The sequence below is a fragment of the Pundamilia nyererei genome, unplaced genomic scaffold (assembly GCF_000239375.1).
Source record: "Pundamilia nyererei isolate P.nyererei 1_Seehausen unplaced genomic scaffold, PunNye1.0 scaffold00013, whole genome shotgun sequence".
Classification (NCBI taxonomy): domain Eukaryota; kingdom Metazoa; phylum Chordata; class Actinopteri; order Cichliformes; family Cichlidae; genus Pundamilia; species Pundamilia nyererei.
Genome location: NW_005187414.1, coordinates 318,371 through 331,271, shown reverse-complemented (window position 1 = coordinate 331,271; position 12,901 = coordinate 318,371). Strand labels below are relative to the sequence as shown.

The 12,901-nt window shown below is 43.9% G+C and overlaps 1 protein-coding gene across 2 annotated transcripts in view; it reads left to right on the top strand.

Moving 5' to 3' along the window:
• Positions 1-12,901, top strand: part of disp1 (dispatched homolog 1 (Drosophila)) — a 123,018-nt gene that overhangs the window by 58,343 nt on the left and 51,774 nt on the right. The gene's annotated exons all lie outside the window — the stretch shown is intronic.

Genomic DNA, 12,901 nt, shown 5'->3' with positions numbered 1-12,901 from the left:
GTGTGAATGGCTGGATGACTGGATATGTAAAGCGCTTTGGGGTCCTTAGGGACTAGTAAAGCGCTATATAAATACAGGCCATTTACCATTATCTCCATCTCGCTTTCTTAAATGAAATACTGTTGCACCGCTGAAAGCAGTGTGTTAAAGCTGGCCCAATAATGTAAGTCAGTTAGCCGTGTTTTCATTGTTTTGTATGTTACACTGTGACGTGTGGGTAATAACTGATGAACCTTTAGTTTAGTCTGTAACCCAACCGAATGGTCTCAACATGGCATGCGTGCCTCTGATGGTTCATTTGGTTACTGCTATTTTTATTTTTAATGTGAGTGATGTTTTGGGGACTGTTGCCATCCATCCTTAAAAGCTAGCAAGAAAACCTGGACCTTTAACGCTCATGCAAAGTTCACCAAAACAATGATTCCATTCATCACCACTTTCCATTGGTTTTGTCTGAATGCCAAACACTAGACACGTACAACCCAAAGAAAGGTGTCTAGAGATGACGTTAAAATCCTTTCGTGCTTTGGACTAATGTTTCTTAGCTTGCTCACTCAGTCTTCCAGTAACCAACGACAGATCCACCCTCCCCGCTCTGCACGAGCAGCTGTGTTGACTGTCTCGTGCATGGGAACCCTTGATTACTAGGCTGACTGTACGTTTGGGCTGAGCCTGGCAGCCAACTCATTGTGCCTCCCTCAGCCAACACACAAAACAGAGCTTTCCTAACTTTGATCGTGGAGAGTTGTAAACGACTGCTGCTTCGTCATCCGAGGCCTCGGGTGATCCACCGGGCTTCATTAGCCTAATGAATGGTTTGGGGATGTTTGTCTGGGCTACAGTGCGCCTGCCTCTGGCAGCCAGTTCATGCCTGACGGCCTCACGTTGGCAGCCAGTCGCTCGCTGTCGGCTTCATTAGAGGCTTCAGCTGCGATGGCTCGGGATGATGTCTTCGTTAAACTTTATGATTTGTTGATTTTAATAATCTGTTGTGTTTCTTGATGTGATTGTTAGGGACACGTTAGAAAAACAGCACTTGTTGCAATAACAAGATGCAGGTGTAGTAAAATGACATCAGTGCACAAGCTCAGCTGGAGGCAGCTCTCCAGCCAGAATTTGATTTTTCCTGAAATATGCTGAGTTTGATTTACGATTAACCTTTCTCTGTGTAATGAAGCCACATCTGAGAGGAAAAGAGATGTGTTTGAGAAACTGCTAATATTGAAACATGTTGGATGGTTCTGATAGAGTCTTGGTTGGTGATCAATAGTAGATGCTTTGAAAGTTCTCAGTTCAGTTTTTCCAGATATTTGGAACCGTTTAAGCTCAATAGTCCTAGTGGGCTTGTGATTTACACAGTTGGCTAACAAGATCCCCCGGTTCGATCCTGAGACGAGACGCAGATTTCCTTTGGGCTTGTGTCAGGATAAGCATCCGACTTACAACATCTGCCAGAATGCGAGCTACTGTAGTGACCCCTTGTAAACAAGGAAGCCGTCAAGAGTGTCTTTTATTCCTGTTACGATCAGACAAATAAATCCTTAGAATATGTGCGTTTATTGTTTCTGCTGGATCCGTGTTTAAAGCATCAGATGTTACATGTACATTCACTTCTGAAAAGGATCCTGATGAAATCATGTTACTGTATTACTCGCATATCTGAGCATTTCCTGCAATAATATGAAAAATGTGAGGCATAACCTATCTGGCCTCATCTCATGAGGTTGTTAAAGGAAAAACATACAATATACTTACTAGTTGGGAATTTAATGATGCGGATGAAATCACCAATGCAGGTGGAGTTGTACCAGATGTTGGATCCTGCCAAATGTCTGCATAGAGAGTAATGGTTGTGTAGCACACATTTAATACATGCTGTACTTGTCCCAGTGCGGTGTGACAGGATCGTCAAGCTCTCCATCTATTGTCCAGCTTCAGAGACGAAACATACTGAAGAACGTAGACTGTATCTGTATCAATATCTGTATATTGATGGATGTTTCTTGATATTTGTGTTCCCAAAAATCCCAAATGCTTCAGGTTCAGGACGGATGTATAGGCATTTTAGTTGTGCTGCCCCTGGTGTAAAAGATGGATGTAGCCACTGTGACATCATGTTTTGAAGCCTCGAGTTCAGAGATGGGCAGTAACGCGTTACTTGTAACGCGTTACTGTAATCTGATTACTTTTTTCAAGTAACGAGTAAAGTAAGGGATTACTATTGCAAAAACAGTAATTAGATTACCGTTACTTTCCCGTAGGAACGCTGCGTTACTGCGTTACTAAAACCGTGATTTTATTGCGAGAATGTCTCATGACAGTGACGTAAGCGAGTGCGCCGTTCGTGACAACAGCTGTGTGCAGATCAACAATGGATCATATATCGAGTGCAGAGAGAGTATGAGCGTGCAGCGTTTACAGCGTGGAAGTACTGACCTTACTTTGAGTTTGATTCCATAAAAAGTGACAAAAACATTAGTGTCCGCTGTGCGTGGGAAGAAAACTTCTTTTTACAGCGAAAAAACCCCTAAACTTCCAACAAGCACCGAGTAGCTACGACGTAATGGGAAACTCACAGAGAAACTCACGGATTCTTCCACTGACCGCGGCACACCTGCACCAGGGTAACCCTCCGCCTGCCCCACTCCTGCTTTACAGGTGAAAATAGAGCAACAGGACCGCTGAGTCTTTGACTTTATTTATTTTCTGCTGTGTTTTACTTGCATCTATTTGAAAGACTGAGTGTAAACACAAAAAATATTTTATTTTATGTGCTGGAATGTGCAGAAAATAGGTTTAAATGTTAAACTAATTTCTTCCAGTCAGAGAATGTTGCAGATAATTAATTTTTTGTTTGTTGCTTAAGTTTAAAGGTTTAAACTTGTTAAACAAGTTTTAAAAAGAGACTTTTCCATTTGATTACATTTTGTATGATGGATTATGTAGAAAAAGTAGAATTGGGCTGAAAGATCTATCACTTTATCACCTCTTCAGGTTGTAAATCGTGTTTTTAAAAAGTAACTAAGTAATTAATTACTTTTGAAAATAAGTAATCAGTAAAGTAACAGGATTACTTTTTTGGGGAAGTAATCAGTAATTAGTTACTGATGCTTCTTTCCTTTCACTCTGCGTTGTGTCCTGTTGTGGATCCTCTTTGCTGTATTGTCCTGACGTCCCCAGCACAATCGATTAGTGGCAGTGGATCTGTCCCAGCTCACAGCTCAGTGTATTGAGAGTGTAGGTGCCAGTAGGGAAGGAAGGATCCCACTGTCGTGTCAGCTTCTGACCCCTCTGCCACAATGGGACCCCCCCCACACACACACACACACCACCCCCACCCCCTTTCCCTGCCAAGCTGGGAAGAGTAAATATTTATCAGCCCCCACAACAATGGCCAGCTCAGAGGAGAAAGACGCTCTGAGCAGAGCTCACGCAAGGCTGACGGATCACCTGATGTCAGTCGAGGCTTAAAGATGGGCTTCAGGAAGCACAAGACTCTGGTTTGCCAGTAAACACTCTGCACGTTGTTCTGTCGCAGGAACGTCCGGCTGTTCTGGACCAACTGTCAGACTCAAATCTTTGAAAACTGTGGAGTTTGTCTAAGAACTCCAACTAAACTCAACTTATGTTCAGTTTTTACATGAAGGATGTTTTAGTGAAGGCCTCACTCAAACTACTCTTGTTCTGTTTTGTCTTTCTGTACTAACCATTAGTTAATAACAGAGGTTGGTATAGAGCTCCTCTCTGTTTCTCAATTTTGTTACCAAGAAGTGTCGAACCAAAGACAAAAGGAAGCAAATAATATTCGTCATGGGCCAAACACTCGCATCAAACACAGCCGTGTTCTTCCCTAAAAGCTCAGATATGCTCAGTGTTTTTCAGCTGAAGCCCAGATAAAGTCAGCAAAAGCTGTAAAAGGTTTCAGTGCATAAATCTGTAACTGTTACAGCTGCGAGTGTCTCTGGATCACCAGTGTGGCTCCATTACTCTGTCAAGCTGTGGTTAGAGACCAGATTATTGCGACTGTGCATCGAGCTTGTGATGCTGTTGCCATTCGAAATGGTTGATTTCAAATATTGGGACCAGGTCTGCAACCCCGCAGCTGGCTGTCATTTTCAAATCAACTTTGGTGCACTTTGCTCTTGTGTGCTATCTGTTTGTTGCACACTCAGCTATTTGGTGACCAGCTTGTCGTTGTAAAAAATGTAATTTCTCTCATCACAAAGAAGCGTCCGCCCTGTTCTGAGCTGTGGGTGGCTGTAAGTCTCTTCCTGCTGTGGGTGCTGATGATGGGCTGTTGCTCCTGCAACATGGTCAAAAACACCCACTCACTGCCATAATTCATGCAGCTAAAGTTAACTGCTTATTGTGCAGGTCTGAGTTAAATTTACCTCAACTTTGACAGGAGAAACTGAAGCAGTGGGAATAAAGACAACTGTTAATTGCCAACAATGCAGTAAATATACCAGAGGGTTACCTGCTCTATGTGAGGAGATGTCCAACCATTGGCTGGAAAGTGATGCACAGCATCATATATGTGGGAGGGTGTTTTTACTTCTTCTTAATGAGTTTCTTACCAAGACTGAAAGCCTGCAGCTGAGGCCGCACCGCCATGTTTTAGGCTAAATGCCAACTTGTTCCGCTGATGGTGCCACTGTACGCAAACGGTTATTTAATGTGTTGTTAAAAACGATTTGAAGTCATTGTCTTTTTCTCCTGAGCCTCGTGTTGTTTCCATCTCTGCTCATTAAGATTAAACTCCAGGGCACTACATCACAATTAATAGCTACATGTTGGTGGGAGGTGTGAGAAAACAAAACGGTGCTGAAGGCGGTCTCTGTTCCCGTGCACCATCAGGCTCCAAGCGACGTAAACGGCCTGAAGCCGGTGACACAGATAGCCAATAGTTTGGCTGTGCGGTGTAGAGGAGGCGGTAAAAGAGCAGTAAGAAAAGAACAGACGGCTGCAGGGACACTGTCATGTTGCAGGTAGAACTTGATGTGCATTTACAAAGCGGTGTTCAGGAGCATGCGTGCAGCTGCGCTGAAATATTCTGCACAGCCATGTCACGTAATATATGATTAAGGAAACACCTGCTTGAGTGAGTAACAGAGTGGATTGCGAGCAGGTGCTTCCCCACATGTTCAATATGAGCAGTTAAACTTTCCTCGCAGCTCTGTTTAGGGGTGCTGGGTGTGCTTGGTTGCTACATTGTGTTTTGCTAATGTAAAAAAAGGAAAAAACCTCGGATGTTGCAGGAGGACACGTTGGCCACGTTGGACTTTTGAGTGCTTAATGGTGGCGTTTGAGTATATAGGGGGAGGACAAAATGCTCCTCCACATGTGGAAGCTTGCTGAAGAGTTTCGCTGAGTGATGCTTTCTGGCATTTCTGGCATGTGCCGATGTGATGCTGCGTGACAGAAAACTCATCAAAGCGGTGAATCGGCACATTTCACAAAGGCAACGAGTAAATCAAATCATCAACTCCGCTCGCCTGCCTGCACGCCGCGGCTCTCTGTAGGCTTGTTAATTGGCCCAGTAAGATTGTTCTTGGCAGATGTCCATAATGAAACACTAACATGTCAGATATGGTGTGAAATGGTCGAGTATGAATGGTTGGCAAAGACCAGGCTGCTGCCTGCCAGAGAGCTGCAAGTTTATGAGACACTTTGTTTTTAAGCCTTTTCTTGGTGCTAATCTTGACTTGATATTTTATCTTTTATAAATCTGTGGATTGTTGGACTCCAGTTTATTCTACATTGGACCAATTAGCTGTAAAGACGCAGGATATTAGGTTCAACAACACTGTTTCATTTTCAACAGTCGTCGTTACTTCAGTGATTGTGTTTCTGCAGCACAAAGACTTGATTGAATATAAATATTCAAATCATTAATTTGCAATGGATTTTCATGGTAATCAGCTGTTGGAGATCACAGCATGACAACCCAACAGCTGACAGTATTGTACTGTAACGTCATACAGCAGTTTTATATTTTTACAGTAAGAGACTCGTTCGCTTCAGTCAACACTGTAAACACAAGTGAAGCTTCCGATAAACTGAAATAAAATCAATGCTTCTGCTGGAGAGGGTAGTATAGAATAAGAACCCGACTTTAAGTTCAATGCCTTTAACAATTATCCTCAGACTCAGTAAGAAAACACTTTATTGTCTGCAATGGAAAGAAGACTAAATACGACCACGATGAAGATGCATGTTAGTCCCAGTATGGGGTCCTAGTCCAGCATTGATGCTTTGTCTGTAGTACTGTAGGGTTGTACATGTTGTTTCTTTCTATTATTGTGCCTTTGTGTTGTGAACTGGCACAAAATTAGGAAAAAATGAAACAAGTTTGGAACTACAGTATTATTAATGTTTGTTTTTCCCAAAGTGCAGACACAGTCCACTGGGTATATTATGCCACACTGTCACAGCTACGCCCTAATACAGGACCTTTCCCTGTTATAAACTTGTTATATTGCCTGTCTGCTTTTTTTTAACCAAACAAAAGGCTCATTTCAGTTTAACTATACACTCAACTCGAGCGCTTGCAGAGCTAGAGGCTCCAGGTATCACTGGTGTACCTCTCCTCCCTTTATTATGCCTTTGGGGAGCCCCACTGACCCTGAAGCATGATGTATTTCCTTAAGCCTGTCACTAATAATTTCCCCCTCAATGTTAATGACTCAAAGATTAATGCCAGGGCAAAACTGGGCCCCCATTTTCAGGGCCCCGCCTTGCCTGCAGTTTTACACTGTTTATAAATATTTATGGACACATACAGACAGCTAATAAAGTCAGCGTTGGCAAAAAGAAACTGGACAACTTTCCACTTATTTTCATTTTTTGAGCATTACTGTTCCTCCGTGCTGCCCCGCTTCCCTGTGCCAAAAAGGTGTATCCACCATTTGAGTCATAATAATAACAACTTGTTTTCTCACATAGGAAAGAAGGGGGTGGGGGGTGTAAAAATTGCAAACAGGCCCTCAGTCCAATGAGTATGCGCCTACATGCCCAGCAAAGATAAACATACCCTCATGTGTCCCACGGCTCGCGTCTGCTGTGGGAGCAGCACGGGGCTGAGGGACAGGTACACACACACCTGTAGGCTTTCTTCACCATTTGGTGTTGTATCAGAGCTTGTTTGTGCCCGTCGAGGTGAGCGGCTGCAGAGCGGCTGTCGAGAGCAGAAACAGGGCACCGTTATTGTTTCAGTGCACGCTTGTCTTTTAACATCAATCTCTGATCACAAGCGTCTCGTACAGTAAGGCATGGGCGCTTTTCTTTTTTTAAATCATGCACTCTTGCAGCACTGCAGTCACTGTGTTACACTGCACACGAAAGAAGCAGTAGTGCATGTATGGGATTAAGGTCCATTTGTCAAAGCTCTCATTTATCATGGAGCCCACTGGTGTCAGACCTGCTGCTTTCCCAGCCCGTCTCTATTACGCTCTGCTGGTACTCACTTGGACACTCAACACCTGACCTGACACACACACACACGTGCGCGCACACACACACACACACACGTGCACACATACACGCACACGTGCACACACTCCCGTATGTGAGAGGCTCACAGACAGGATAAATGAATGGCCCTGAGAGAGACTGTTCACAGTCCAACCATGAAAGAATTCCTGCCTTTCTTTTGGAGAGTGCAGTCAGCCTTGATGGGGGTGACACCCCACCCACTGGGAATGGCCTTAAAAGATAGATGTAGCAACTACAAAATCACAGATTCATGTTTTTGGACTCTACTGTGGCTTTTTGGACATTTTTGGAGCCACGGGTGAACCAGAGTAATGAGTGTAAAGTTCATCAGTAGCAGACTGAGCCTGCTCTGACGTTTGGATGTTCTGGTCAGCAGGTTATCAGATATTGAGGGAGTGACGGCACGGGCCAGGTTGGGAGGTGAAACTGACAACAGTGTGGCCACGCCCCTTTCTCTAAGCTTTAATCCATTTTTGTGAGCTATTAGGCAAAATTAAGGCACAATTAGTTTTTCTTTTTTCCCACCAGGCTTTGCCTTTGGAAACTTTAACATGGGTGTCACTTTTAGTGTCAGCCTTAAGTGACTGTTGGAGAACACCCTGCAACCCAGGGTGTGTGTCGTGGCCAAGAACCAGGAACTTGGGCAGCAACCTGCAGCCACTTCCCAGCCACGACAGCAGTCCTGACTGCAGATCTACTCTGCTGAAGTGCTCTCGGGCAACAAAGGCCCTGTCTCAATATGCGTACTTGTGCGTACTTGTGTTCTCGTGTACTCGTGATACGTCATCAGTCGGAGACCAAGTACTGTTCCAATTCGAAGTACGCATCAAGCCGAGAACGCGAAAAAGTCCCGGATGTGTTCTCGCTCCGCCCGTTTTATCGAGCATGCATCGGTGGTGACTTGTGTGGACTTAGTACAGCTAAATATCCCAGAATGCATTTCGTCCAAAAAACAAAAGGGGCAATGGCGGACGAGCGGGGCTGAAAACGTTTAAATATTACTCTTTCTGGGTCACAAAATAAACTTTTAAGTTATTTTCAAGCGAGAATGTAGCTGTGTGAACTTCAAATATCTGCTCGATTTATCAAGATGTCACATATTTCCAAACGCGCTCCGACGTTTTCGGAGACGTCTGTGACCCGCCAGCTCCATACCACAGCGGTCTCCAACCTTTTTTGCACCACGGACCGGTTTATGCCCGACAATATTTTCACGGACCGGCCTTTAAGGTGTCGCGGATAAATACAACAAAATAAAACTAGTACTGGTACCGAAAAAAATAAGATTTATTCATAACACACGTGAAAAGACCCAGGAAAACAGAGTTAACGATCAAAACAATAACAAAATAACGCTGAAAACCGATAAAAACCCTGAAAACCAGACATTTCACACCTGAGCCTAAACTGCTCACGGGCCGGCACCAAACGACTCACGGGCCGGTACCGGTCCGAGGCCCGGGGGTTGGGGACCGCTGCCATAGCAGACAGCGAGGTCGAGGATCATTAGAGCCGGCGAGAACAGCGGACTCCCGGCACATCGTTTCCAACCCCCCCGCGGTCTTTTTGCTACTCAGGTTAAACAAACCCCAGCAGCTGTCTATTGTATTGAGTGTCCACTACAATAAAAACAAAAGCGTTCTAACATCTCACCTGCTTGTTTTTATTAAGGTATGTACACGTATGTACATGTACACTATTTTTATTAATAGAGATTTCACTACTGAGGTTAAACATGATATATAAGTCACTTAGATCACTTCTAAATGTTAATGTTTGGTTTGTTTCAGTGTTTTATTTGTTCCTGAGTAAACCGGTTCGGCTGCGATTGAAGCTTCATAACGTATTACTCACAGTTAAATTTATTGTTTTTGTTGCCTGTCCCGTTTGGCTCTTTTGCATCAGAATTGTTGTCTAAAGACAAAGAAAGATGCCCAACGGATTTACTTTACCAAACTGACCATCCCAGCCTTGCCTCAATGGTCCATTTGATTCACCTTTTATTGTTTATTTTATTTTCACTTACTTCATCCATTTCATTCAACGATCTGCTTTCGCTCTTCCCCTTCTCCGTCGCCGCCATGCTTTTTCTGCCGTGTGCGTATGAAAATAAAGGCACTGCGCATGCGCGTTTTACCCATATTCTATCGCCATATTTCATTTTCTTATCGTTGCCCAACATTACACCGGTATTACTGTGAACGGTATGATATGGCCCAGCACTAGAAGCTATCTGCTGTAGTGACTCTTGTACAGATGAGCAGATCAGAGGTGTTCTTTGTTTATTTAACAGAAATCTAAGATGACACATGCATTCACAAACCTTGCAGCTTTGTAGGCGTGTGGTCCATGTAGTGCGTTCATCGAATTCTTTAGTCAGCATTTAAACACTGCAGCTGTAAATTAGACCCACCTTTGCCCTGGGTGCTTGTCTTTAAACGTATCTGGCAGCAGCTGTGCGAGCACAACTAAAAATCTTTCTTTGTCTTTAGTGTGTGAGCGTCTTTTTTAAAGCACTTTACTTTGGACATTTGTGTTGTGTGCAGTGTATCTGTACAGGTTCTTACATCAATGGCTCCTGGAGTTTGTCAAATTCATATTAAAGACAAGAATCAGTAACATCAATGTAAACGGTTACGATTTGTTGAGATTTAAAAAAAACTATGACAAAATTACCCCCCGCTTCCCGCCCTCAGTGGTACAGTCCAGTGAACTGAAAACAATCAGCCTAGAGTGCTTAAAAAATACACTCACACCATTAAATACCTTTAAATATTAAGTTAGATCAGCTAAATCAAGATTTACTGAAATGTCATTTGAGAAAGAGAAATGTAAAATACATCAAATCATCAATCAGCTGTCTTACAGCTGCTTCACACACGGCGTCTTTGTTTGGTCCTGTTGACTCAGGTCATGGAAAAAGAAGCTGCGAGACAAATGAGGAGACGGGTAATGAGAGGGATGTGAAGAGGACAACATGAGAGCGTGTGTGAGCATGCATGCAAAGTCCTCTGATTGTGATTCTGCACACAGCACTATCTGAACCAGAACTGTGTCCACTTCGGCTCTCTCCTACCCAGCTCTGCACAGCCCTCAAACCTCAGAGGGCCCTCCAAGCGCTCCCTTGTCCTTCAGTTGGATGACACAGGATGAAGTCACTTCGTTTGCTTTGGCACCAGGATCTTTGTTTCAGGCACCGCGGTGACGTGCCAGGGGCGTGTTCTCACAGCAGAGCGTTCCTCCCGCTGCTGTATGAAAGGGACAAGGCCATAAAAACTAAAGTGTCCTCTGTGTAGCTCAACAAATTGCAGTGTGGGACACACTGTGCCAAAGCCGAGCACGGCAGGAAGCGGTTTTTGTTTGTTGCTCACAGCATGTTGCACAGTATAGCTGCGTTGCTTTCTTACTAGCCGACTGTGTTTGAACAGTTGGTTGTTTTAAATGTTCATAGGGCGAGAGGCGGGGTTCACCCGGGGTTCACCCTGGACAGGTCGCCAGTCTGTCGCAGGGCCAACACACAGGGACAGACAACCATTCGCGCTCACATTCATTCGCACATTCACAGCTAGTGGCAATTTGGATTATCCAATTAACCTATCCCCACAAGCTGCATGTCTTTGGACGGTGGGAGGAAGCCGGAGTACCCGGAGGGAACCCACGCAGACACGGGGAGAACATGCAAACTCCACACAGAATTGAACTCTGGACCTTCTTGCTGTGCGGCAACAGTGCTCACCACCGTGCCACCGTGCTGCCTTAATCTTATAAATATTTATTAGCATCACATTTATTAAATACTTTTAAAAATGTATTTGGGGTTCTGACTCCTCTGCTTGGGGTTTGAAGGCGATGCACATTAAACAAGCTGAAGAGGATGGAGAAGGTAACATAGCAGTGACAGAAGGATGAAAATAAACATGTTTACGAAAATCGAAAGAATTAATAATGAACATTTTTCAAAAACATGTTAATAATTGCTGTGTGCAAAGACCGACGCCCCTTTTCAGGCAGGGTGAGCAGAGTGAGCTCTTGCAATGACACATTCAGAAGTCTGCATATTTGCGGTGGTTGCATCTGGGACAAATAACATACCAACAGCAGGAAAACAGACTGTTGCTACCAGAAATATGTTCTGTGGCAGTCCTTGCTGGATAAGCTCCCAGTCAGACGCAAACAAAACTACAGCGGGGAAGATGTGAACACTTGATGGAAACCAGTGTGGGAGAAACACGGGCGTGTTATAGATGTTCTGTGGAGTGTAGCTCGTTTATTCAGCTCAGCTGTTTGAGATAAGGAGGGCGGCATGAAGCTTCTCAGAGCACAGCACAGCTGTCGATGTCATCAACAGGTTTCCAGGTTGTCTCTGCCTTTCAGCCGCGACCAGCGGTGACACCTCGGTGACACCTCTTTCTTCCACTTCTCTCCCACTGAAGCATTTCCACCCTCCTTTCTCACAGCTTGTTTCATTTTTCACGTCCCCACACCTTCACCTCTGCCAAAAGGTTTATAACAGTAGGATGTGATCTCACACCACCTCCTGCTTTTGCAACAGTGCAAAAAAATTGTCAGGGCTTTTTTTTTTTTGTCCTCTTTTTCCTCTGCAAGGCCGTCCAATGTCCCGCCCTCAGAGGCCCCTGAAGAAATGTGACACATGGATGTGATCACAGTTTGATCGCTGTTTCTGTCTTTAGACCTGTCCGTGTTAAAATGCTCCGACGTCGTCCTCGCCGTTCTTTTAAAAGCACTGTTATTCTACTGTATTTTACAAACCATGTAACTTATGTTATGAATTAAAAATGTCTCAGCAATTTGGAACCATCAGAAATGCAATAGGGACGTGTACGTTAGGATCTGATGGTTGGTAGGGTTCATGTCATTATGAGCTTTGTTTGTGATTGTTATTTACATCCATCTATGCTGGTAAACAATGACCTTCCTATAAATCATATGCTAAAAGCTGAATTATTACTAGATATGATTTTGAGCAGTGTTTTAAACTACACGTTTACAGTCAATAGATCAGCACATTAACATCAGTCACGTGAGCTTTTAAGCGTAAGGAATGAAGATGAAATGATGATGGAGTTACTGTAGTCGTCTATTTTCTGTTTAGTCTTTACAATTGATTCTCTTCTGTCACTGTAGTTTTTATTCTTTAGTTTCTGTCACTGTTGGTTTGGACAGTGTTGTTCTATGGAGAGTATATGTCTCTGTTACAGTCTTGGATTAAGATGCTGGAAAGAAGCTGATATGAAGGCCCGTCACAAACTGCTGCTACACAAACATCACCCTGAGACTTCAGAGCTGTGATTGGTCGGCTCTGCTGTATTTTTCTATGAACTCTCTAATATTACTGGAAGTTTTCAAATGGAGAGACTCTCTCTCTCTCACACACACAGACACACAC